Source organism: Lepidochelys kempii, chromosome 3, assembly GCF_965140285.1.
Source record: "Lepidochelys kempii isolate rLepKem1 chromosome 3, rLepKem1.hap1, whole genome shotgun sequence".
Classification (NCBI taxonomy): Eukaryota; Metazoa; Chordata; order Testudines; family Cheloniidae; genus Lepidochelys; species Lepidochelys kempii.
In genome coordinates, this window is record NC_136382.1 from 195,616,905 (window position 1) to 195,642,540 (window position 25,636).

Below are 25,636 nucleotides of genomic sequence, written 5' to 3' on the forward strand. Positions count from 1 at the left end.
GGGATTTCTATACCGATGTGGGTGGTGATAGACTTGTGTTAATCATAGAATCCTAGACTTTAAAGTCAGAAGGGACCATTATGATAGTCTAGTCTGACTTCCTGCACAACGCAGGCTACAGAATCTCACCCACCCACTCCTGTAACAAACCCCTGACCTATGTCTAAGTTATTGAAGTCCTCAAGTCGTGGTTTAAAGACTTCAAGGTGCAGAGAATCCTCCAGCAAGTGACCCATGCCCCATGCTGCAGAGGAAGGCGAAAACCCCCCAGGGCCTCTGCCAATCTGCCCTGGAGGAAAATTCCTTCCCGACCCCAAATATGGCAATCGGCTAAACCCTGAGCATGTGGGCAAGACTCACCAACCAGACACCCAGGAAAGAATTCTCTATAGTAACTCGGATCCCACCCTATCTAGTGTCCCATCACAGGCCATTGGGCATATTTACTGCTAATAGTCAAAGATCAATTAATTGCTAAAATTAGGTTATCCCATCATACCATCCCCTCCATAAACTTATCAAGCTTAGTCTTGAAGCCAGATATGTCTTTTGCCTCCACTGCTCCCCTTGGAAGGCTATTCCAGAACTTTACTCCTCTGATGGTTAGAAACCTTCATCAAATTTCAAGTCTAAACTTCCTGATGGCCAGTTAAAAACAAATGGATATAGTGTCCACATTGGTACTGAGCTTAGAAGTTGGGAAGTAATTTGCAGGATGTAAATGAGTTGTAATTGCATTGCGTTGCCAGCAAGAAGTGTGGAAAGTTGATTGCCGTTTGGGATCAAAGACCAGTTGCAGATATTCCGCAGACATCCAGTTTGTGAGGTCTTCAGTCTGCTTCATTAACTTCATAGCCCCACATAGTGTGGTACTGTTAAAGTCACCAACATATCGGGCTGGGATTGGTGCTCTTGGGAGTGCTGGCTTCAGCCATTTTGAATTACAGGCTTTATACACATTGGTGATGTGCACTTCCCCTATTCTGATGGCAGGAGTGTAGGTGGCTTCCTTTTCAGTGTGGGGAGGGGACATCAAAATCTGTGATGGTGGTGTTCTTCACATATATGGCCAGGCCATATTTTGGATGGTAGCATCTGTTCCAGTTTCATCCCACAGGATCTCTTCTCGGATCATGTCCTGGATCTGGGCATGTTATGACTTAGCAAAGATACCTACCCCCGCGCTGATGGCACACTCCACAAGGGCACAGGCATCCTCAGCGGCATTCCTGGCACAAATCCTTATTGAAGACATCTGCAGGGCAGCGACCTGGTCGTTGATCCACACCTTTACATCGCACTACGCCATTACACAGCAGGCCAGAGATGATGCCGCATTTGGTAGAGCGGTGCTGCAGTCGGCGACCTGCTGAGCTCTGACCCCTCCTCCTAGGAGGTGTTTGGGAGTCACTGTGATGCTCTGTACCTCGGGGGAACACCCAGCATCCCCATGTTCATCCTTGTAAAATGATTGGGTGGTATCCTACGCAAAGTTTGTCCTGTTCGGTATCTCCTGAAGGCTCATGATGCACTGAGCATTGTTATAGTGATGTTACAGTAATCGTTACAGTAGTGTTATAGGTTATAATTTCATGTATATAGTTATGAGGCTGAAAATGTATCCTCATGGCTTAAAATAAGCCCAGGCAAAAACTCTCCAAGAGCAGAGAGGCAGTTCACACCTCATCAGGGCAAGTATGAGACAAACCCAGCCCAGCTTCACAGCAACAAAAGGATCTGCTCGAGTGAGTCATCCCCCTTCCTTTGGTCAATATGGGACTGCGATGAGGTAATACTCACCTGACTCTGAAGGGGATGGGGGCAAAGCCAAGAGGGAAGAAAGGACATGATAAAAGGGAGAGACGTTTACCATGCTCTTCCTCTGTCTTCCACCTACTCCTACGGACACCACACCAAGCAACTGAAGCGCTGATCAAAGGGGAGAGCCTGGCTGGAGGACAACCAGCCAGCCTGTGGTGAGAAGCATCTAAGTTTGTAAGGGCATTGAAAGTGTTAAGATCAGCATAGAATACAATTTGATTTTATTTCATTTGACCAAATCTGACTTGTTATGGGTGGACTTACAATCACTTAAAATCTGTCTGTTTGTTCTACCTGAAGCAGTGTGTTTGGTTTGAAGTGTGTTAGAGGCTCCCCTTGAGTTAACAAGCCTTGTACATATCAGTTTATTTGTTAAATTGGTGAATTCATATAAGCTTGCAGCGTCCAGCGGGCGTAACTTGGCACTGGAAGACAGAGGCTGCTAGGGTTGTGTCTGGGACTGGAGATATTGGATAGTGTCATTTGGTTGCACAATCCAAGGAGCGGCTTACATGCCAGAGGCTGTGCATGAACAGCCCAGGAGTGGGGGGTTCTTATAGCAGAGCAGGGTAAGGCTGGCTCCCAGAGTCAAGGATTGGAGTGACCTAGCAGATCACCAGAGGGGAACATCGCAGTCACCTACTTGGAATCAACATGAGCAAGCACTCTAAGAAGAAAAAACGGTTACCTACCTTCTCGTAATTGTTGTTCTTAGAGATGTGTTGCTCATGTCCATTCCGAGACCCACCCTCCTTCCCCTCTGTCAGGGTATTTGGCAAGAAGGAACTGAAGAGGCAGCAGTCGCCAAGGACCTATATAGACTACCATGAAGGTGCGACTCCAGGCGTCTCCACAGCCCATCCAACGGGTACTGCTTAGATGCTAGGGGGAAAACCTTCCAACGACTGTGCATGTGGCGGGCACACACACCTACTTGGAATGGACATGAACACATCTCGAAGAACAACAATTACGAGAAGGTAGGTAACAGTTTTTTCCCTCACACACTGCCACTTTCATATGAGTCCTGAAGGGGGTGGTACTAGAAGTTCTTTGTTCTTTATTGTAGTAAAAAAGAGGAAAAACCTTGATTGTGATACTGAGAGAAAAATAAGAGACCGGTCATTTCCTGTGTCTCTTGTAGCAGACGTGCACACATGTATGCTAGGCTGAAGGGGGAGAAAGCATTTGTGGAATGTGGTTGCAATAGTCATTTTGTGCAGGTCTAATGTGTTGAAACAGACCTCAGATACCCTACTGCTGTGAGGGAAGGGAATGCACAAGAGATTTTAATCATAGCAATAGGAATAAAGTCTGCAGAAAAATCAATTTATTATTCCAAAAATATTAAAGGACAATGTGATCTTAATAATCACATTTTCTCTAAAAGGTTTTTCCTACTGTTTTACATACAGTGACAAAGCTCTGTCCTTGCCTCCATGGGTCCTACGTTTCCTGACGGATTTTGCTAGCCTCAGAGGCTCACTGTGACCCTCCATGTAACCGTTCTCTCTCTAGAGACAAGGGTCACAGTCTACTGAGCCATTTTCATCATAAGCCAGCGAGGGAGGTGAGGAGAAGTTATCCTTCCTTGTACAGTCTCTGTTGTCTCCCAGTCTCAGTGATTAATCAGGGGGCGAAGGGGAAGCCCTGGCCCACCCTCTACTGCGGGCTTCAGCCCAGGGACCCTAATAGTATCAGCTATGATAGCTGACCTTTTAGAAACATGACATGTACAATTCCCTGGGCTACTTCCCCCACAGCAGCCCTCACTTCCTCAAGCTCCACTTCATCCTTACCTCAGGGCCTCCTTCCTTGTGCCTGATATGGTGTGTACTACTCAGTCTCTCCAACAGCACAACTTCCTCCCACAGCTCTTGACCTGCACACCCACCTGACTAACTGGGAGGCTTTTGACTAGTTTCAGCCAGCCCCTGATTGGCTTCAGGTGTCCCAATCAGCCTAGCATTCTCCCTGCCTTCTGGAAAGTCCTTAATTGCCCGCAGGTGTCTTAATTGACCTGGAGCAGCTGCCATTTCACTTATCCTGGTACCAGGGATTTGTTTAGCCTGGAGCTAATATATCTATCTCCCACTACTTTTCTATAGCCATCTGGCCTTGCCCCATCACAACACACATATCTAAGATGAATAAAACTGAAAGATTATTGGGGGATGATTTTTCTTTTTCTCCCCTCCCTGTTTGTTAGTTTTCTGTTTTTGTATTTGACAGTACTCTGTGTATAGTGAGTTTATTTCCTTGTCTCATGCCTGAGCATGATGTCCTCACTGTTGTAGAAGGCCACTGTGCATGTCCTTCCCCAGCCACTCCAGCAGGGGGTTCGTAGAGCACAGTAGAAAAGCACATACCTTGACTTTCAGAACATAGAATGAAAATAAGGGCTGATAGATAGAAAGCCCATATATTTATTTTTAAAATGAATAAATTGGGTATGAGAATGATTGGGACAATAACCATGGAACTGCATGATGCCATTTTACAGAGCTGCTTTCCTCATCAAAGAGATTTCAGAAATAGCTGACAAGCATGTCTAAAGTATTGTCTTTATGGAAGCTCTTAAAATAAATTCAACACTTGCAAACACAAAATTCTGCAGAGAAGGAAGTAATTCTGCCACTCTTCATCTGGGGATAGAGATTATTTAAGGGAGGGGCAGAGAAAACAAATTTAATTTGATCTTAACTCTTCTTTTTTTAATCCACCCTCACATAGAGAAGCCCTAGCTGGACTCTCCTGTTGTATCCTAGAAATGTTTCAGAGTAACAGCCGTGTTAGTCTGTATTCGCAAAAAGAAAAGGAGTACTTGTGGCACCTTAGAGACTAACCAATTTATTTGAGCATAAGCTTTCGTGAGCTACAGCTCACTTCATCGGATGCATACTGTGGAAAGTGTAGAAGATCTTTTTATACACACAAAGCATAAAAAAATACTTCCTCTCACCCCACTCTCCTGCTGGTAATAGCTTATCTAAAGTGATCACTCTCCCTACAATGTGTATGATAATCAAGGTGGGCCATTTCCAGCACAAATCCAGGGTTTAACAAGAACGTCTGGGGGGGGGGGGGTAGGAAAAAACAAGGGGAAATAGGTTACCTTGCATAATGACTTAGCCACTCCCAGTCTCTATTCAAGCCTAAGTTAATAGTATCCAATTTGCAAATGAATTCCAATTCAGCAGTCTCTCGCTGGAGTCTGGATTTGAAGTTTTTTTTGTTGTAATATCGCAACTTTCATGTCTGTAATCGCGTGACCAGAGAGATTGAAGTGTTCTCTGACTGGTTTATGAAGGTTATAATTCTTGACATCTGATTTGTGTCCATTTATTCTTTTACGTAGAGACTGTCCAGTTTGACCAGTGTACATGGCAGAGGGGCATTGCTGGCACATGATGGCATATATCACATTGGTGGATGTGCAGGTGAACGAGCCTCTGATAGTGGGCTGATGTTATTAGGCCCTGTGATGGTGTCCCCTGAATAGATATGTGGGCACAGTTGGCAACGGGCTTTGTTGCAAGGATAGGTTCCTGGGTTAGTGGTTCTGTTGTGTGGTATGTGGCTGTAGGGGAAACAGGCACTTTTATCTGGAAGCCCTGACCGTATAAAAAGATTGTTTTCAAATAGATCAATGTATCTCACCATTTTTATTTGAATTCTCCTGATACTTCACCATATGCCATATACTTGTACATATATACATGTATACTGTACTGCATGTCTGATATATGTGTGTGTGTATGTCATATATGTATATATGACACCTCACCTAAATGAAGAGACATTGTTCAAAACATTGTGGATGCCAAAGTGGAATTAAATCCTTCCATGATCTGTATATGAGTTGGCAGGACCTGAGGCGTTCTTTAAAAACACTATACTTTCTATATTGTGACCTTTGGTGAACTGATACTGCTCAGTCCCTCCTGTTCTCTGTCTGTGGCGTGCAATAGTCTCCTGACAACTGTAATACTGTGGTTTAATTCTGGTCCTTAGACTTGGTGTGAAGGTGGCTGGGTAGAGTTTAGTGGCCTTTGAGATACAGGAGGTCAGACTAAATTATCTGTAGACCCTTCCAGCCTTAAGCTGTATGACTTTCTGACCTTGGCAGGGCAGTCATTGAAAAATGTGTTCTGATACCATCTGCCCTGATAGTTAGGCCATTCTGCAATAGATCAATTCTTTTCCATTCTGATACCAGTGGTGGAATGACAAATACTATGGATGTAGAAGCCACTATGGATGTAGAAGCCCTCTATACCAACATTCCACTCAAAGATGGACTACAGGCCATCAGGAACACTATCCCCGATAATGTCACGGCAAACTTGGTGGCTGAACTTTGTGACTTTATCCTCACCCATAACTATTTCACATTTGGGAACAATGTATAACTTCAAGTCAGCGGCACTCCTATGGGTACCCGCATGGCCCCACAGTATGCCAACATTTTTATGGCTGACTCAGCTCTCGCCCCCTAACGCCCCTACTCTACTTGCGCTACATTGATGACATCTTCATCATCTGGACCCATGGAAAAGAAGCCCTTGAGGAATTCCACCATTATGTCAACAATTTCCATCCCACCAGTCCACACAAGAGATCCACTTCCTGGACACTACAGTGCTAATAAGCAATGGTCACATAAACACCACCCTATACTGGAAACCTACTGACTGCTATACTTCCCTACATGCCTCCAGCTTTCATCCAGACCACACCACAGGATCCATTGTCTACAGCCTAGCTCTGATACAACCGCATTTGCTCCATCCCCTCAGACAGAGACAAACACCTACAAGATCTCTATCAAGTATTCTTACAACTACACTACCCACCTGCTGAAGTGAAGAAACAGATTGACAGAGCCAGAAGAGTTCCCAGAAGTTACCTACTACAGGACAGGCCCAACAAAGAAAGTAACAGAACGCCAATAGCCATCACCTTCAGCCCCCAACTAAAACCTCTCCAGCGCATCATCAAGGATCTACAACCTATCCTGAAGGACAATCCCTCACTCTCACAGATCTTTGGAGACAGGCCAGTCCTTACCTACAGATTAGCCCCCCAACCTGAATCAAATACTCACCTACAACCACACAGCAAAAAAAAAACTTAGGAGCCTACCCTTGCAACAAAGCCTGTTGCCAATTCTGTCCACATATCTATTCGGGGACACTATCATAGGACCTAATCACATCAACCACACTATCAGAGGCTCGTTCACCTGCACATCTACCAATGTGATATATGCTATCATGTACATTGGCCAAACCAGACAGTCTCTACTTAAAAGAATAAATGGACACAAATCAGACATCAAGAATTATAACATTCAAAAACCAGTCGGAGAACACGTCAATCTCCCTGGTCACTCGATTACAGACCTAAAAGTCGCAATATTACAACAGAAAAACTTCAGAAACAGACTCCAACGAGAGACTGTTGAATTGGAATTAATTTGCAAACTGGACACCATTAACCCATTAACTTAGGCTTGAATAGAGACTGGGAGTGGATGTGTCATTACACAAAGTAAAACTATTTCCCCATGTTTATTCCTCCCCTTCCCCAACTCCCTCCCCACCCCACCCCCCACCCCGCTCTCCTCAGATGTTCTTGTCAACTGCTGGAAATGGCCCACCTTGATTATCACTACAAAAGGTCCCCCCACCCCCACTCTCCTGCTGGTAATAGCTCGCCTTACCTGAGCACTCTCATTACAGTGTGTATGGTAACACCCATTGTTTCATGTTCTCTGTGTATAGAAATCTCCCCACTGTATTTTCCACTGAATGCATCCGGTGAAGTGAGCTGTAGCTCACGAAAGCTTATGCTCAAATAAATTGGTTAGTCTCTAAGGTGCCACAAGTCCTCCTGTTCTTTTTGCGAATACAGACTAACACGGCTGCTACTCTGAAATCTGTCCATTACTGAATTTTATAGAAAAGTTGCTCAAATAAAATAATGCAAAGAAGGGAAAAAAGCAAGACTCCGGGCTACTCCCTGAGCAAGTGTAAGTGTGGTGTGTGAGGTGGTGGGTGCCCACATGCAGAGCCAGCCAGTTCCTACTCCTCATTAGCATTCTGTGGGAGCTAATTGCCTGCGCAGTGCTGGAGTGAAGATGGGGCCATATCACTTCTCCCACCACAAGCCAACAGAACAAAAACCACTTGGCACGCTTCTCAAGCCAACGGGGGTGAAGCTACAGCTCTGGAGTGTGCACACAAACTCCCAGTCAGCCAGAATTCCTACAGGGGCTCCAGTCCCATGTTACCACTCTACTCATGCCCACAAGCATTACAAGACAGGATTTCACCCTATATAAATAAATGCAGACCAGCTCCAGTTAAAGTTTGAGATAAGCAGCTGACTAATAAAGAGCTATTGTATAGATCATTCTTCTTTGCTGAAAGGCGGGGGACTTTGACATTGTAGTTTAGTTGGATACAGTGGGTGCCAAAAGTTGTCTAGGGAATGTTGATCTGAGATGAATCAGCCTGGTTGTTAGTTACTGTACGTGAGGAGATTTTTGGTTTATATCAGCAAGATGTGCCAATGTTATGCCATGTGTGTGGAGTAATATACACAAGTTCATGTTACTTATTTTTACACAGTATATTATTACCCAACTACAGACAGAGCTAAGCCTGTTTACACCAACTGAGAGTCTGGCCCACAGTGTTTTGATTTATATTATCTTACAGTCTCTGCCAAAATTAGTTTTATGCGTCAAGAAATAATATTAAAATTGACAACTGCTGATTATTGTTTGTGCACTAGAATGTTCAGATACCATGGTGATGAGCATGTTGTAGGCACCTGAATAGATGGACAAACAGACAGAACACAGGAAATATTCACCTTGTTTTCAAGACTAATGAGATTACCTGTTTCTTTAGCAGAACTACATGAAAGCATAGACAGAATCACATGATCTTATCTTCATCTCCTGTAGCTGGGAGTGAGGGAGGCAGATGATATACATCTGTGAATGACACACTTTGTATCCAGTTGAACAATATACACATGCACTGTTTTCAGGCGGATGACTTCCATCCTTGAATTGCATATAAAGTCAGCATAATGGAGGTTTTTTGTAGTTGTGCTGTGGACAGTGGGTACAAAATCCCCAACACAGGGCCAGGTAGCTCAGACAATAAGAGAAGGACCTATCTTCACTATAGATTAGATAAGCTTAATTTAGAATTAAGTCCAACGGACTAGAAAAAATATTTCAGGGTAAAGAAAGCAAAACAAAAACCACACACATACACACCTCAAATAAAGACAATGTTCCACTTACTCAAAAACGGTAGTAAAATGGAGAAACATGCTCTGTCACAGCATGTAAATAGCCACTGCTGGGAACATAACAGCAGCTCTTCCTCGGCTATCTCAATGAAAATCTAAAAGAGGAAACCAAACTCTAGTACCTACATATAGAGAGCTAAAAGAACAAGGAGTACTTGTGGCACCTTAGAGACTAACAAATTTATTTGAGCATAAGCTTTCGTGGGCTAAAATCCATTTCATTGGATGCATGCAGTGGAAAATTCAGGAAGATCACACACACACCCCCGCCATGAAAAAATGGGTGTTGCCATACACACTATAATGAGAGTGATCAATTAAGGTGAGCTATTATCAGCAGGAGAAAAAAAAAAACCTTTTGTAGTGATAATCAGGATGGCCCATTTCCAACAGTTGACAAGAAGATAAGAGTAACAGTGCGGGGCAGGGGGAAGGGGGGAAATAAGCATGGGGAAATAGTTTTACTTTGTGTAATGACACATCCACCCCCAGTCTTTATTCAAGCCTAAGTTAATGGTGTCCAGTTTGCAAATACTTGATGGCATATATCACATTGGTAAATTGCTTGTCCCATTTTTGTAAAGTCCAGCCACGAGGAAGTTTGTGTGGAAGGCTGGCTTTTTATGAGAGTATCCAGTTTTGAGAGCTCATTCTTAATCTTTCCCAGTTTGCTGTAGAGGATGTTGATCAGATGGTTCCGCAGTTTCTTTGAGAGTGTGTGGTACAAGCTGTCAGCATAGTCTGTGTGGCATGTAGATTGTAATGGATTTTTTACCTTCAGTCCTTTTGGTATGATGTCCATCTGTTTGCATTTGGAAAGGAAGATGATGTCTGTCTGTATCTGTACGAGTTTTTTCATGAAGTTGATAGATTTCCACTCCATATGGCTAAATTCAGTGCCTTGCATAATGATAGGTTTCAGAGTAGCAGCCGTGTTATCTTCAACCACATCTTCAATACTATGATCTTCTTTGTCATCTGCCCCTCTGCCATGTACATTGGCCAAACTGGACAGTCTCTACGTAAAAGAATAAATGGACACAAATCAGACGTCAAGAATTATAACATTCAAAAACCAGTCGCAGAACACTTCAGTCTCTTTGGTCACTCGATTACAGACCTAGAAGTGGCAATTCCTCAACAAAAAAACTTCAAAAACAGACTCCAATGAGAGACTGCTGAATTGAAGTTAATTTGCAAACTGGATACAATTAATTTAGGCTTGAATAAAGACTGGGAGTGGATGGGTCATTACACAAAGTAAAACTGTTTCCCCATGTTTGTTCCCCTCCTTCCCCACCCCCACCCCCACCCCCCACTTGTCAACTGCTGGAAATGGCCCACCTTGATTATCACTACAAAAGTCCCCCCCCCCTTGCTGGTAATAGTTCACCTTACCTGATTACTCTGGTTACAGTGTGTATGGTAACACCCATTGTTTCATGTTCTCTGTGTATATAAATCTCCCCACTGTATTTTCCACTGAATGCATCCGATGAGGTGAGCTGTAGCTCAAAAAAACTTATGCTCAAATAAATTGGTTAGTCTCTAAGGTGCCACAAGTACTCCTTTTCTTTTTGAGTAATGGACAGAGTTTGTTTTGAAACCAGACCTCCATAGTTCAGAGATAATCTCTGCTGAATTAAAATGGTTATGTTAATTCTCATGGTTGGGGATAGACCCTATCACTTTGGATGGGCTATCACCAGCAGGAGAGTGAATTTGTGTGGGGGGGTGGAGGGTGAGAAAACCTGGATTTGTGCTGGAAATCACTTTAGATAAGCTATTACCAGCAGGACAGTGGGGTGGGAATAGGTATTGTTTCATATTCTCTGTGTATATATAAAGCCTGCTGCAGTTTCCACGATATGCATCTGAAGAAGTGAGCTGTAGCTCACGAAAGCTTATGCTCTAATAAATTGGTTAGTCTCTAAGGTGCCACAAGTCCTCCTTTACTTTTTGTGAATACAGACTAACACGGCTGTTACTCTGAAACCTAATATTTATGCAACTCTAGTTAAAACAGACTCATGCTGTGTACTGGGAGAAAACACCCCTCCCTTTGGAATCCATGTTATTTTCGTTAGAGACTTGGGTTCCTAGCCTGCAAGTCCATCTGCTCCACTGGCACATGTGCATAAAGAGCTCTTGGCAGGATTGAGCCTGTCTAAACTGCAATGTCTAGGCGTCAGTATTAATTCCTCTTCCTATGTGATAAAAGTGAAATGGAACCATTATAATTCCTAGTTTTGATACATGACAATTTCTGCTTTGTTTTACACTGGAAATTCCTCATATGCTAACATTCCACCAAGCTGTTACGCTGTCAGTACAGGTGCTGTTATAATGTAAAGGAAAGTCGAGCAGGCTGTCACTGTGTCAGCAGAAGTGCCCATTGCCACTTCCAGAGTACATGGTGGTGCAATGGCTGTTCCGTTATCAATCGGAGAATTCAGTTTCATACTTTTACGAATTAAAAAAGTTAACATTATTTTAACACCTTAGTTCTAGCTATCTAATAAACTGGTTAAAAACAAAGACATTCAGAGCGAAACACCTGACCCTTCAATGAACTCTGGGTGGGCAGAACCCCACTGAAACCAGTGAGGGTAGGCCTGGGCCCAGAGGCTGTCTGCATGGAACTCCTGGCAGGCTCAGATCCTAAGGCTGCATTCTATCTGCATATTCAGAATTATGCCCAGTTGTAAGAGGGAGTCTAAAGTACTGGGTGACTTTTCATGTGTGCATAGTTACAATAAAGGCCAAAGTGCAACTATTCTTATTCTCCAGTGGTGTGTCTTCTAAGTTATTACCTCTGTAACATTTTTTTTGTGGGGGTGGGAGATAATTAAAATCTTTTTTTTTAATTTTAATAGAAATTTGTTAGACAAACTGCCTAAATCCAATGTCGTGTGTGTGTCGTTCCCTCCCCCGCCCCCCATCCCCCGGGTTTGTCTCCTATGGAAAATATGTTTGAGCTTGGCATAATGGCATGAATAATGAAGGTACAGAGAAGTATATTCTCACATTTCCTGGAACTCTTCCCTTTAGTGAGCTATCCACAACAATGCCGTGACTTACTGCTTGCCACATCCTCTGGAATATGGGTCATATAGCAGACAAAATGGGTCAGTTCTGCCCTGACTTACTTTATTGGGGTTGCAAAGGCTGAAAGGTAGGACTGGATTAGGCACAATATGTTTGCAGTTGAAATAGTGTTTTTAATCATGCGTAGTTGTCACTACCATACAAATATCACCTGCCAAGAGAAAGAAAAGGAAGTAAAGAAGCATCGCTTATGGTTTTTACAATACAAGTCTACAGTGTTTTCCTGTTCACAAGTGTGAAAAATATTATAATAGTTTTCAAGATGCAGTGAATTAGAAGAAAACATGTTTCCCTGTAAAATGTACTTTAAGAAAGCTTATTTGTTTTAAGACATGTAATGCAATAAACAGGTGTAATGATAATATATGAGGTTAATCAGACAAGGGAGGTTTGGGAGAAGGCTCAAAGATCTGGTTCGCCATTGCCTTGCACCTTGTGTAGTCATTTAGACCTGTGCAGAGTGAATGTAAAACATTATCATTCTGATTAGGTAGTGTATTACACCCACTTTGCACAGGCATAAATGTTGACATTCGGTGCAAGGCAGTGGAGAAACAAGGCCTCACATTTTGTAAAGTTAGGGGTTGTTTTTTGTTTTTTTGTTTTTTTTTAAAAGCTTGATCTATTTAGAAAGTCTAAATGTGATTTATTCAATAGTGCTCAAAGGGAACTAGTGCACAATGATAAGATTAGGTGGAATATTTTGAGTTATTGAAGTGATCTGCTGATAATGCTGGTTAGCTCTTGATGGATGGCACAGTTCTTCACTAGTCTTGCAGAATTTACAAGCTCATCTGTCACAGTCGTCAGAGCTTCTAATCTGTGCAAGATCTAGCTTGTCTTCAAGGAACATAGGAACTCTGCAGACCCACTTGTGGGGTATTTGTAAGCCAAATAGCTCTGGTTTAGGGGGCTTTCAATAGCTCATGAATTTTAAAAGATAACTGACTCCATATCAGAAAGCCTTTCCATGAGCCTTTCTTAGCAGGAATGGTGACCATCAAGAACAAAAGGTAAGGATAGTAATGCATAAAAACTTTCCACTGCAGCTTCCTATATTCAGATACATTCATGGATTCCATGAGATTTTCATCAGGTATATGCAAGAAAAAAAAAAGAGGAGTACTTGTGGCACCTTAGAGACTAACAAATTTATTTGAGCATAAGCTCTCGTGAGCTACAGCTCACTTCATCGGATGCAACTGTAGGCATATGGTTTCTAATTGAGAAGGCATTTCAATTAGAAAATTTGAAATGAGAAGGCATTTCTGGGTCAGAGTTTGAAAAGGTGACAAGTCAGCTCCTCAGATTTGCCAAGTTTCTCAGGCGTTATCTATTCCAGAAAATCTAGGATAAAGGGGAAAGGGGTGGATGAAGGCTCTTCCAGTCATCATGTCCTCCCAAAAAACAGTCTACAAGCTTTAGTGATCAGCGGTTAGCCAACTACAAGTAGTAAGTGACTTTTTTCAAAGGCAAAGCACGTAGCAGACGAGGCAGGAGACAAGATTCTACTCCTCAGTCCCCTGTTGCTGGCTCCAGAACACCCTTGAGTCTGTAGTCCTTCAGATCTTCCAATTTTCTCAAGCACAAAGTCATACATGAGAAGATCACACACCTTTCTGTGAATGGAGTGAAGGAACCAGTGCCTCCTGAAGAGAATATTGTTTTATTGAAGAGAAGCAACCAGTGGAGGGCAGTCTTGATCTGAAATTGGTCAACAGATGTATGAGAGTTCAAATTCTGGATTAAGGGCCAAATTCAGAACTGGGTGTAAAAAGATGCAACTTTACTGATTTTGATGGAATTCCATCAGTTTACACTAGGGTTAATTTGGCCTGGACTCTCCAGCATCTATGGTGAGATCAGTCCTGTAAGAAAACCACAGGAAGACCTAGTCCTTGTTCCCAAGGAGCGTATTATCTAAGTAATAGTTTCAAATTACATCTCTTCCCTAAAGTACTCCTGGGGGAATTCTGTGCCAAAAAAAATTCTGTGCACAATATTTTAAAATTCTGCATATTTTGTCAGAATAACATAATATAGTCACGCCAGTTTTAATTATTTTGGTAATTTATTTCAAAATTCCTTTCAACAAGTATGTCTGTAACAATACAGACAACAAAAAAGATTCAGAAAATGTTTTTTGACAAATAGATTCCTTACTAGGCATACAGAACTTTGAGGAATAATTCATTTAAACTACAATACAGAAACGTATTTCCCGCGCCCCTCAGAAGCTGTTCAAAGGCTTGGGGCAGTCAGGGGTAATGGTGGAGCTGAAGGAGAGGGAAGTAGTTGCTGGGAAGGAGCCTGGGAGTGAACCTGGAGGGTTGTTGGGTGTGGGTGGAGAAGTATGGAACTTTTTTGGGCGGGGGAGGGGGAGTGAAGTGAAGAGGGATCGTTGGGAAGTTGGGGAGCCTTCCCCGTGCAGACTCTGGCCGACCCCTAGCCCCTTCCAATCAGTCAGGTACATCTACCTACCCCGTCCCCATGTGTCCCTGTGCCCCATGCATGTGTCCCTGCACCCCCACTCAGCCACCCTCCCTCTTGTCCCCATGTGTCCCTGCACACGCCTCACCTGTCCCCCATGCACCCTTCTCCCCCTGTCCTCATATGTCCCTGCACCCCCACTCAGCCACCCCCTGCTCCCTGTCCCCATCTGTCCCTGCACTGCCTTGCCCATCTCCATGCACGCCCTCCCCCATCCCATGTGTCCCTGCCCCTGTTCCCATGTGTCCATGCACCCCCACTCAGCAACCCCTCCCGCATCCCTATGTGTCCCTAAAACCTCTGTCCCCATGTGTCCCTGCCCCTCCTAGCCCCCGGAGTTTCTACACTCCCACTCAGCTCTCCCCATCCTCCTCTGGCCCTGCACTCCAACTGAGCCACCCTGCACCCCCACTCCCATTCAGCTCCAGTCCTGTCTGTTCCCCCAACTAGTCCTTCTGAACCAGCCTATGTGATCCCCCCCAGTAGCCCTGTGTACCCCGCTCTGTCTGTTCTCCCCCATATCTCATGCTTCCTCACCTGGCCCCACAGGCAGGGAGCTGTGAGGAATGCAGCCTCTGCTCTCTCCCTATCAGCTGCTGACTGCTATGGCAGGTGAGCAGTGAGCCAGCTGTCTCTGTTCTGATGCCACAGCAGCCCCTGGTGGGCAAAAGGTGTAACTGCAGAGCCTCTCCAGCAGAATATATTTTCTGCAGAGAAAAGGACACATGAATTCTGCATGTGTGAAGTGGCACAGAATTCCCCTAGGAGTAATAAAGGCATATAGATGACCAAATAAATCTTGTCATGCTGTCCTCATTATGTTCCCTCTCAAGTGAAATCTCATGTAACCAGTATCAAGTTTAAGTGTTTTTTGTCCCATTGCCATTTAGCTGTTTTAGACTTATATTAGTATATGTTTTAAATTTTAATTTAAAAAGTACTTAAAATGTGGCATAACACAATTCCTGGAACAAATTTTACATTGTGGAATGTACTACTACCAAATGGCTGGATTATATTTTAAACTAATCTCATGTTTTCAAAATATGACCTTTTTATGTGGTAGAAAAATAATCTCATTAGTTAATGAACATAGACAATGCGTAAATTATATAGTGATGGTGTCCTATTAAACTGAATTGTGTATTACTTGATCTTTAAATAGATTTTTTTTAAAGCTAAGAGGATAAATAAATTTTGTAAATTATCTACCTAATTTTTCACCACAATAGCCAGTGAAAACTGCATAGTTAGTCTTTAATTAGTGATGAATTTATAACTGCTGAAATTAGGTATCTATTTTTATTCCTTTTGTTTTCTGTCCTAGGGAGAAGCTGGAGCTGCTTCATCAGTTCCATTTCGATACTGCATGTGGTCTCAGAGAAAGGACTCCATAGAAGAATTAGTGCAACAACCCTACTAGAGATGAAGAAATACAGTAAAAGATCATTCTTCTGTCATGCAGGCCAAATTATGAACTCCTTACTCACAATGGTGAGCAGTACAATTAGTCCCTTTGACTTTTTGATTTAACCGAGATGCATACTAAATAATGTATAACCCTTTCTCTGAATTAATTGCTCAAGGATTTAAAATATAGTTACCAACGACAGGTCTATAGGTTATAACTGACTAGTATCAACAAATCAAGGGTAGAATAAAGATGATAGCATTTCACTCTTCTAACAGATTATCCAAAGACTGAGTTGTTTTGCGTTTTTTCTGTAGATACAGCAAATCTCATGCTTAACAAAAAATCATAATTTAAAAACAAACACATCTAGTTTTCTGTTGTTAGTTTAATGTAGTATATGACTTTGGCCGAGGTTTAGTCTATCAGCTAAGGAAACTATCAAATTATTATTATTGATAAGATAAACCAGTTATACAACCTTCTTTCCAGATCTCACCAAATCTTACAAAAGTTCCAAATCCTACAATACTCAAGCAAAACTTTTGAGATGAAGGTCATCCATGTGCAAAGGTCCAGTAGAAAGCCTATGCACCACTTAGGCCCTACATTTAGGGCTTAGGTGGGTCATGATAAACAGGCCTTGCGCTGGTTTTCAACACAGGGTTAATTTCATCCCTGAGTCAGAAACTGGCCTGGGGAGCTCAGGGAGAGAGAGTGAGCAAGAAACACAGGGTTGAGAGAGAAATTTTAGGGGCAGAGATCTGGGGAGGACCAAGGAGTAATAATATAATATAGGGAGAAGCATAAAGGAGACTGAAAGATCAGAATGGGGGAAGTAAAGGAGATAGGAACTAGCTGTATCTTTGAACTAGAGCAGTGTTTCTCATTCTAGAGGTGGGTGCCTTGCCAGGGGCTCAGACTAATCCGGTGTAGGGCCAGGAAGGCAATAACGGAGGTGGTAAAAGTTGCATGACCTCAAATGTGTCCTTTCTCAATACAGCTGCACTTCAGTAACTGAGTAAAGCAATAAGTGACTCCTTGAAAGCCACCCACCTTCCACCTCACTCCTATAGAACTGAATGTACACCTGTTACAGAAGAAGGTGATATATACAGAATTTCAGGCACAGGTGTATCCCCAAGATTCTCTCATTTACTCACCTGACACTAACTTAGCTGTATGGGGATGTGAGAGCTTCATGAAGTGATCAGTGGATGCTTCATGAAGTAATCAGTGGATGCTCCACTCCAAGCAGGCTCTAGCCTTCTGCTTCATGGGGCTGACTGACTGGGGGAGCCATGAAACAAAGTAGATGGGGGAGGAGGGGGAGAAGGCAACCATTTTGCCAGGCTATAGCAGAAAGGGATGCCCATCTGCCATTCCATCACATGGTGGAGCTTCACCAGAACAAGGATTAGGTCCAAGGAGCTAGGCATATCACTCCTGGCAAAGAAGACAGATATTAGCAGAGAAAAGAAACCAAGGGGACATGAGACTGGCAAAGGGGAGGAAAACAAAGAATGTGAATATAAAAGGGAGAAAATGAGAGGAAAGGGTACTGCTTTTAAAAGTAAAAAAGCAGGAGGTAAGAAAATGTCAAAAAGGGAAAAGTGGCATGGAGATGGAAAACGAAAAATAAAGGGATGAAGAAATAGAAGGGACAACACAAGAAAACAACTACATGTTAGTCTGGTGAATTTCATTTGTGCTCCTCCTGGCAGGAGTCCTGTGTTTTGTTTATTTATAAATGTATTTTGGTGCCCTTTGGCAAATACTTTACATTTATAAAAACCATTAGAAAATCCCAGCCTCTGATCTTAAGGACTAACCATGCAAACCCCCATTCCAGAGCAACAACATAAAAAAAACCAATTCATAGTATTATGTGAAAGCAAACTAATTTCAGTGGGTTGACCAAACTAAGTAAAACCCTGTGCCCTGTAGAGAGAAGCAGTCCTCTGGGATAACTATGCTAGAGCATTTAGGGCTTTGTAGGTGATAACCAACCTAATAAAATTGCACTCTGATGCAAATAGATAGCTGGAGAGTAGTGTGCTGGGACCAAATTCTGCCCTCACTCACGTTTTCTGCAACCCCACTAAAGTGCACAGGGTTGCACACGGTATGAGTCAGGGCAGAATTTGGCCTTGGTGTTATGCATCAATATGGTACCTTGACCCCCACCTAAGAGACATTTTTCAAAGGTAGCGCCAAGTGCCCTGTGTTACAGTAATCCACGTTACAGTTTACAAAGGACTGAGTCACTATGCCAGGGTCCGCATCATAAAGAAAGAGGCACAGCCTCTAGACCTATGTTAGATAGAAACAGGCACTGTGTCCAGGACCCTGTATTCTCCATGATTCTGCATCCATATAATCCAATCTTTGCTGCAAGATCATGCTTCAGAATTTAAGCTTTCATTTTAAAAAACAAAGAAGCTAGATCCTCAGCTGACATGAATTGGCATAGGTGCACTGAAACAAGGGCACTATGACAACTTATGCCAGCTGAGCATCCAGCTCAATATCCTCTTTGTCCTCATGGCTGTGAAAATAACATTGAAAACGTGACCCAAGTGGAACCAATGCAGTGATATCTGCCTGGATCTGCAGATGATCGTCCGAAAGAAAAGCTCATAGAAGTGTGAACTCATCTGTAGGGGGTGGTATCTCTGAAAACCTAAAGATAGTTTAAAAATCAGCATTGTTAACTGAATTGAATATTAAACCAAATAACACACTAAGTACTGTACTGGTTGTATTGTTCGCTTTCATACTTATTTCAAGAAAATCCTCCATTTTCAAATTTAAACTGAAGCTGCCACAGAATTTCCAGTCTGCTGTTCTACAAAGCCATAGAATCCAAGGACCTTGCTCCAGAATTAGGGTTCAAGTTGCTACAGAATACATGGAGCCTTGTCTGTGTCCTAGAGCTGCTACCTCAGAATTTAAGAACTGAGATGGCCCCAATCTCTTGGCACAAATGAGACCTACAGTCCCAAAGGAAAATGCACTGAGCACCCTTGCTTGTTCCCCAAGATGATTCATACCACCTATCATCATTAGTTCTGCTTAAAATCAGGATTGAGTCAAAGCCAGTTTGGAGTCTGTCCACTTCCCCTGCCCATACACCCCAGCGTGCACTCGGAAAGCCCAGAATTTGCTGTATCAGGACTGGACAAAAAGGAAATGTAGATCTGAGTGTCATCCACACATTGGTGGCACTGCAGGTCAGAATGTTTCACTATCTTTCAGTGGCCACAAGTGCATATTGAACAGGAGGGGTGACATGATAGAACCCTACAAGTCCAGGTCCTTGGAAAGGAATATATATTTGTTATGAATGCATGACCACAGTTCTCCAGAGCTTAAAAACAGCTGATCACCCTCCCATATAGAATTACCTACAGTTCCTGGCCCACAATGATACATAAAGTTAATATAAAGAAAAGGAGTACTTGTGGCACCTTAGAGACTAACAAATTTATTTGAGCATAAGCTGTAGCTCACGAAAGCTTATGCTCAAATAAATTTGTTAGTCTCTAAGGTGCCACAAGTACTCCTTTTCTTTTTGCAAATACAGACTAACACGGCTGCTACTCTGAAACCTGTCATAAAGTTAATATAGTAAGGTTTCCCAAACATATTGCAAGAAACTGCAATTACTATCTCAAAGCCCTTGAAAGATTAAAAGCCCTATATTTGTACTAAGTAGCATGGGAGAATTGTGAGTACTTCAATAGTGGCACCATATTAGTAATGTGCAAAAATCAACATTTTTTTTCTGTTATCAATCAAATTTATTGCAGTATTTCAACTAGTTTTTATGTATCCAGAAGTAGATTTGTGACCTTCCCCATGGGTGGATTATATGCAGAAAAAAAATAACTATTTTCAGCTACTCTGTTTTTATCTAAAGTGCAGGGAGGAGAGAACATGTTGACATTTTGGGGTATAATCACATCTTCCCATTGCAGCATTAATGTGGGCTGTTTATAATTATGCACTGCTTTTGTCATATGCATGCTGGTTTGGTTACTGTTTTGTTTTGAGGAACAATTGTGATTCTTCTTCCTTTTTAGTCAAAAAACGCTACTCAGCATAGAAAAAAATACTTCAAGTAATAATTTGGAATGTGTTAACAGAGAAGAACATTAAGAGAGCATCGGTGCGTGCAAGCCTTCCAGTCACTACATCCATGACAGCACGAGTCCTTTTGTATTGCGAAGAAAATATCTATGCTGATTTAAGAAAAGAGGAGGGTAACTCCAGTGCAGATTACTGTTTTTGTCAGGCTAAATTCTGCTCTGATTTATTCCCTGGCCACCACACTGAGTGCAATGGGATTGCATGGAGCGTAAGCACTGGAGTCTATACCCCTCATATCAATGGGAACTTTACAATACGGGTAGACTCAAACCCAAAGTCAGAACAGAATTCAGCCTTCAAAAGTTTACAAATAATATTTCCTAAATAGCATAACTGAATCCAAAATAATGAATAGCTCCTTCCTTTGTGACAGAGTCATATGAATAAGAGATAGACACGGCCTCTCAAACCATCCAGTGCTGCTTTGCGTCAGACACAAGCTATGAACTGACAGCTCCAGGGGTCATAGCAGGGTATACTGCACATCAATCACCTCTCAGTTCCAGTTTCGGACACAGACAGGTGTCATGAGTTGGTTCACCTGGTTGAACTTATACACACCTAGGGGACACACTAGCAATAAACTGACTGTTGAATTTATTAGTTTCACCAGCCAGGAGAGAGATATTACTATTCAAATTATTATTATTATTTATTAATAAATTATTGTTATTAATTTTTATCATTTTTGTTTGGTCAGACAGTTCAAATACAAACTTCTCAAATTCTAAAGACATAATTAGTCTGAGATGAAACACCCTCCCTCTTTCCCCCAGCCTATCTCCTACTTCAGATGTAAATTTAATTTGTGTCTTGCGTTTAGTAACTTCTATATAATCACTCTCTGTTATTGTTGGTTTGTCTGTGTGCCTACTCTAAGCTATCAGGGGCAGAATGTATTATATGTTTGTACCACACCTAGCACAATAGGGCCCAAGATGATTGTGGTCTGTAGCCCATAGAGCTAGCTTACGTTCGAAAATAGACTTTTCCTACCACTAATAGGTCTTTAAGCACTACTGCAATATAAACATTAAAAGATAATAATTATAACAACAACAATCAGGATATGAGATGGAGCCTTTAATTTCAGTGGAGCAATGAAAAAAATGGGAGCACAACCTTGTGTTCTAAATGTTAAAAAGTCCACCTCCAAAATCACTCTCAGTCCAGCAAAGATGAATTTAGCATAAAAACACTACCTCTTTTTCTGACTGACAACACAAATCACTGTCTGCTAAACAAGAATTGCACTATGGGACACTTCTGCACATCTCATCACCTACTATACAGTGTATGTCTCAAACGCAATATATGTACATAATATATCGACATTTGTTCCAAGAGGTTATGTGGCTATTACAGGAGTGAGTGGGTGAGGTTCTGTGGCCTGCAATGTGCATGAGGTCAGACTAAATTATTATGATGGTCCTTTCTCTCCTTAAAGTCTGTGAGTCTATGAGAATTCAAGGATTTACAGGGTTTTATAATAATCATTGAACAAAAGGACTCTACTTCCCTTTTATTATTTCATATATATAGATAAAATTCCCTGACCAGTAATACAGGGGGGGAAATCTTGTAAAAAATGTAAACAAATCCAAACCCTTTTAAACTAATGTTCAATATTTTTAATTATTAGTAGTACTTTTTACACTTCTTTTTTATTGATTTTCTAAAAACCCACCCCAAAATGGCATATAAAAACAAAAGTAAACAGAGAGGTGTCAGATGTATGACCTTCACTAACTTACTGAAATAAAAAGCTCCAGAGCAGGGCGCAATTGCAGTTCTCACTTGAGACTCAGTCCAGTTTTTATTGCTGTCAATAGAAAAACTTCCTTTGACATCAACAGTAGGCCTTGGGTAGTCTCACAGAAGTCAGTGTGTCTACTTACATAAATAATAGCTTGCAGGGTTGTGAAATTGACTGTATCACTTGTTAACAGCTATGTTATAACTGTTGTGGTCACACAGTTAGTTTGTGGTCTGAAGATGGAAACATTACTGCTTATGTTTTTCCACATGGCAAGTTTCAGTAGATCTTGCAATCAACCTGTGAATTATTCTCCCCCTTTTTAGGGCAAGTAGGAAGATAAACTTTGGTCAGCGCATTATACTGTGCCCTTTGTAATGAAATAACATAAGATAATATGTGTTTGGTGGGGATTTAAATTCCTGAGCTGATTAAAAGGAGCTGTTAAGACTTGTAAAGCTTAAAAATGTCCTAGTAACGATACTTATGGCACTTTTTAAATGGTTTGTTCCGATGGACAATTTTATACAAACTAATGCCTCATTAAAAAAAAAAAAAAGGATAAGTATCTACAGGGTCAGACATGTAACTTGATATTGACTTGGGATTTGTTTTAAGGGTGAGAGTAGGGGACTGGGATTCAGGAATCCTGAGTTCTTCCAGTTGTACCACTGACTTACTCTGCAACCTGAACCATATTACTTAACTTCTCCAGGTCTCCATTTTCCCAAATGTAAAATGAGTGTAATGAAATATTCCCTACCACAAAGGAGATTGTGAGGCTTAACTAACTAATACTTTTAAAGTGTTTTGAGGTCCTTTGATAAAAGGTGCTATGACAGTGCAAATTATTATTAATATTATAAAAAAGAGGTCCCGACTTCTACAACTATGCTGTGCTATCAAACATACTTTAGAAACTGTAACATAGCCAACCATCCACATCATCTCTATTTTGTAGCAAAATATTTTTCCATTTTGAGTTCCAGTACATTTTAATCAGTGGAGTTAAATGGGATGTCTTATTTTTTCCCCCAAATGCTACTATTAACAACTTTTAAATGTTTGCAGGCATGTCTTTGCTTTTAAAGATGAAATGTAACAACTCTCAGTGCACCATAGCCTGAGCATGGGCACTTATCAAACATTTATGGCCAATTTTTTAATAAGTGACTGATTTGGGGTGCTTCAACTTTTTTGGTGCTCAGTTGAGTCATCTTAAAGGTGGATGTTCAGCACTGTTTGAAAACAGGATCCCCTTAAAGCAGTGGTCCCAAACATTGGTGCGTCCCCCTAGGGTTGCAGAGGAACTTCAGGGTGGGGGTGTGTGGTGGGGTCTGGGCCAGCCCCCATGGAAGCGGGGATGGAGCACCATCCAACCCCTCTCTGCCCCCAGGCCAGCTCTGCCTGTAGCCCCAGCTCTTCCCCCGTCCTCAGTTCTGCCCCTGCTCCACCTGCAGCCCAAGCTCCTCTGCTGAGCCAACTGTGCAGGAATGGGGGGGGGGGTGCAGACAGATTCCATTACTGGTAATAGGGGGTGCAACAGAAAAAGTTTGGGCACCACTGCTTTAAAATGTCTCAAGTTGGGCATCCACAAAACAGAACTGCCAGAAGAGCACTGATATTAGAACCAGCAATGCAGTGTATTCACACTTGCCATGTACTTTTGGGTGGAGTTTTGCCCCTCATCCACATTTGTACTATACCATCACACTGTTCACTGCTTCCTGGATACCTACTTCCCATTTCCCAGCACAGCTTCCTGAAGCAGTGATTTGTGGGAGACTTTCAAAGGCCCTTCTGAGAGCCCAGAGGAAGTGTCAGAGTAGTGGTCAAACTCTCATCAATCTCTGGGAATCTCCCATAAATTCCCAGGAACTGTTTGATATTTTCAAGTCCTGTTCTCAAAATGGAGGCCAGGCTGAGCACTGAGGCCTTGCTTCTTGCTCAGAAAGAAAGGGTTCAACTGGAACTTTTGAAAAGCAGTTGTGAGGCAGCTGAGATGGCTGTAGTGTTGCATGTTCTAGTCTGAGTACCTGTGGAGAGTCAGAAACCAAGGGCCACAATTCACAGAGTTATTTTTGAAACGGTCTCATAACTCACATCGCTTTGGGAATACGTAGATCTGTGTGGAACTTGTGCAGGATGTTCCCTGTGAGTAGAGCACTGGGTCTGAATCAGACTGAAAAGACCGTTGTTCTCAAGATCTAGGAAAAACACCAGTGGCTGCATATCATCAGAAGGAATAAAATTAAGAGACTTCCCTGTACATTGAGTTAGACTCAACATTGATGAGGAGGAGAGCTCTATTCTCCACAGAAAAGAGAACGGAGATTGATTCTTGGGAGCTAGCTACTCCAGAGAGTTCATGGATAGTTGAGTACCAGTTTTGGGTTGGGAAGACCATGGTGAGTGCTGTTGTCATGGAGATCTTAATGGTGCTACATTGACAGGTTGCCAATGTGGTAGCAATCACTGAGGGATTTAAACAATTGCAGTTCCAAAACTTTGCTACAGATATTGATGTCACTCTTCTGTGCCGCCGACAGGCTCAGGAGTACGTAGATGGGAAGGGGAACTACTCAGTGGTGATGCAAGCCTCAGTGGATCATCACAATAGCCTCCTCACTGTCAACAAAGCGAAGCACATCACACTAGAATTTTCAAAAATTCTAAATTTTTCTAGAGTGTTCAAAGAACTGTTTTCCCGCAGATCAACACTGGTCTTAATGGTGTGGTCTTAAAGCCTCTCACAGATTCCACAAACCCAAAAAGATGCTGCTTTTGGGAGATTGAAAACCAGGTAGAGATGAAAGTTCAGTGACTAATGTAGCAGTTACAATACCTGTATGTTGCATTTTTTTATAATAAATCTGAAAGTAAAGGTGATGTCTTCAATATACAGTGGAACGAGGAAGCAGTGGGGTGTGTGGCAACTTATGCACAGACACACAGAAAATGTTTTCCTCATTACACTAATTACTATAATTATTTCCATTCTACTGTACTGGATCGCAAGTCTCTTTACTATTTCATGGCACTTCTTGTCAGTCTGAGTGTTGCTTATCTCAGCTAGACACATGGACCCCCATTCATAGGCCAATATGTTCAAAATGGTTCAGTTCCACTTGATTTGGATTTCGTCACTACCCTAGGCAGTGAGCAAGTGCTCCCACACGGCTTCTGACCACCTCACAGCATGCTCATTGATAGCATCGTCTGAGACAAGCTAGCGATCGGAATAGAACCAAGGAGACCCATGTTGAAGACACTGATGCTGGTAAAATAAGTACCATGGTGTGTTCAATGTTATGTGTACAGGTAAGTGGCTCTGGCATCTCGACATTTGTGAGAACCCAAAGCAGACAGGGTGACCTAATCAGTGACCAGTGCATTATGGGACACTAGTGGGCAGACTATTTCCACAGTAGGGACTATTGCCCCAGTGGTTCCTATCCCAGATAACCATGTGCTGGTGGAGTTTGGCACAGAGAAGGACCGTGTGGTAGTTGGCCTTGCTCACAACCACAGCAGTCCAAATGGGTGTGTAATTGCCTGGGCACTGC

The 25,636-nt window shown here is 42.3% G+C and overlaps 1 long non-coding RNA gene across 2 annotated transcripts in view; it reads left to right on the forward strand.

The window, feature by feature from the left end:
- Positions 1 to 18,909, forward strand: part of LOC140909660 (uncharacterized) — a 33,713-nt gene extending 14,804 nt beyond the window's left edge. For both annotated transcript variants that reach the window (XR_012158318.2, XR_012158317.2), the window contains one exon: positions 16,079 to 18,909. This is a non-coding gene — a long non-coding RNA (uncharacterized LOC140909660). The remainder of the gene's footprint in view (positions 1 to 16,078) is intronic.
- Positions 18,910 to 25,636: the final 6,727 nt, after the last annotated feature.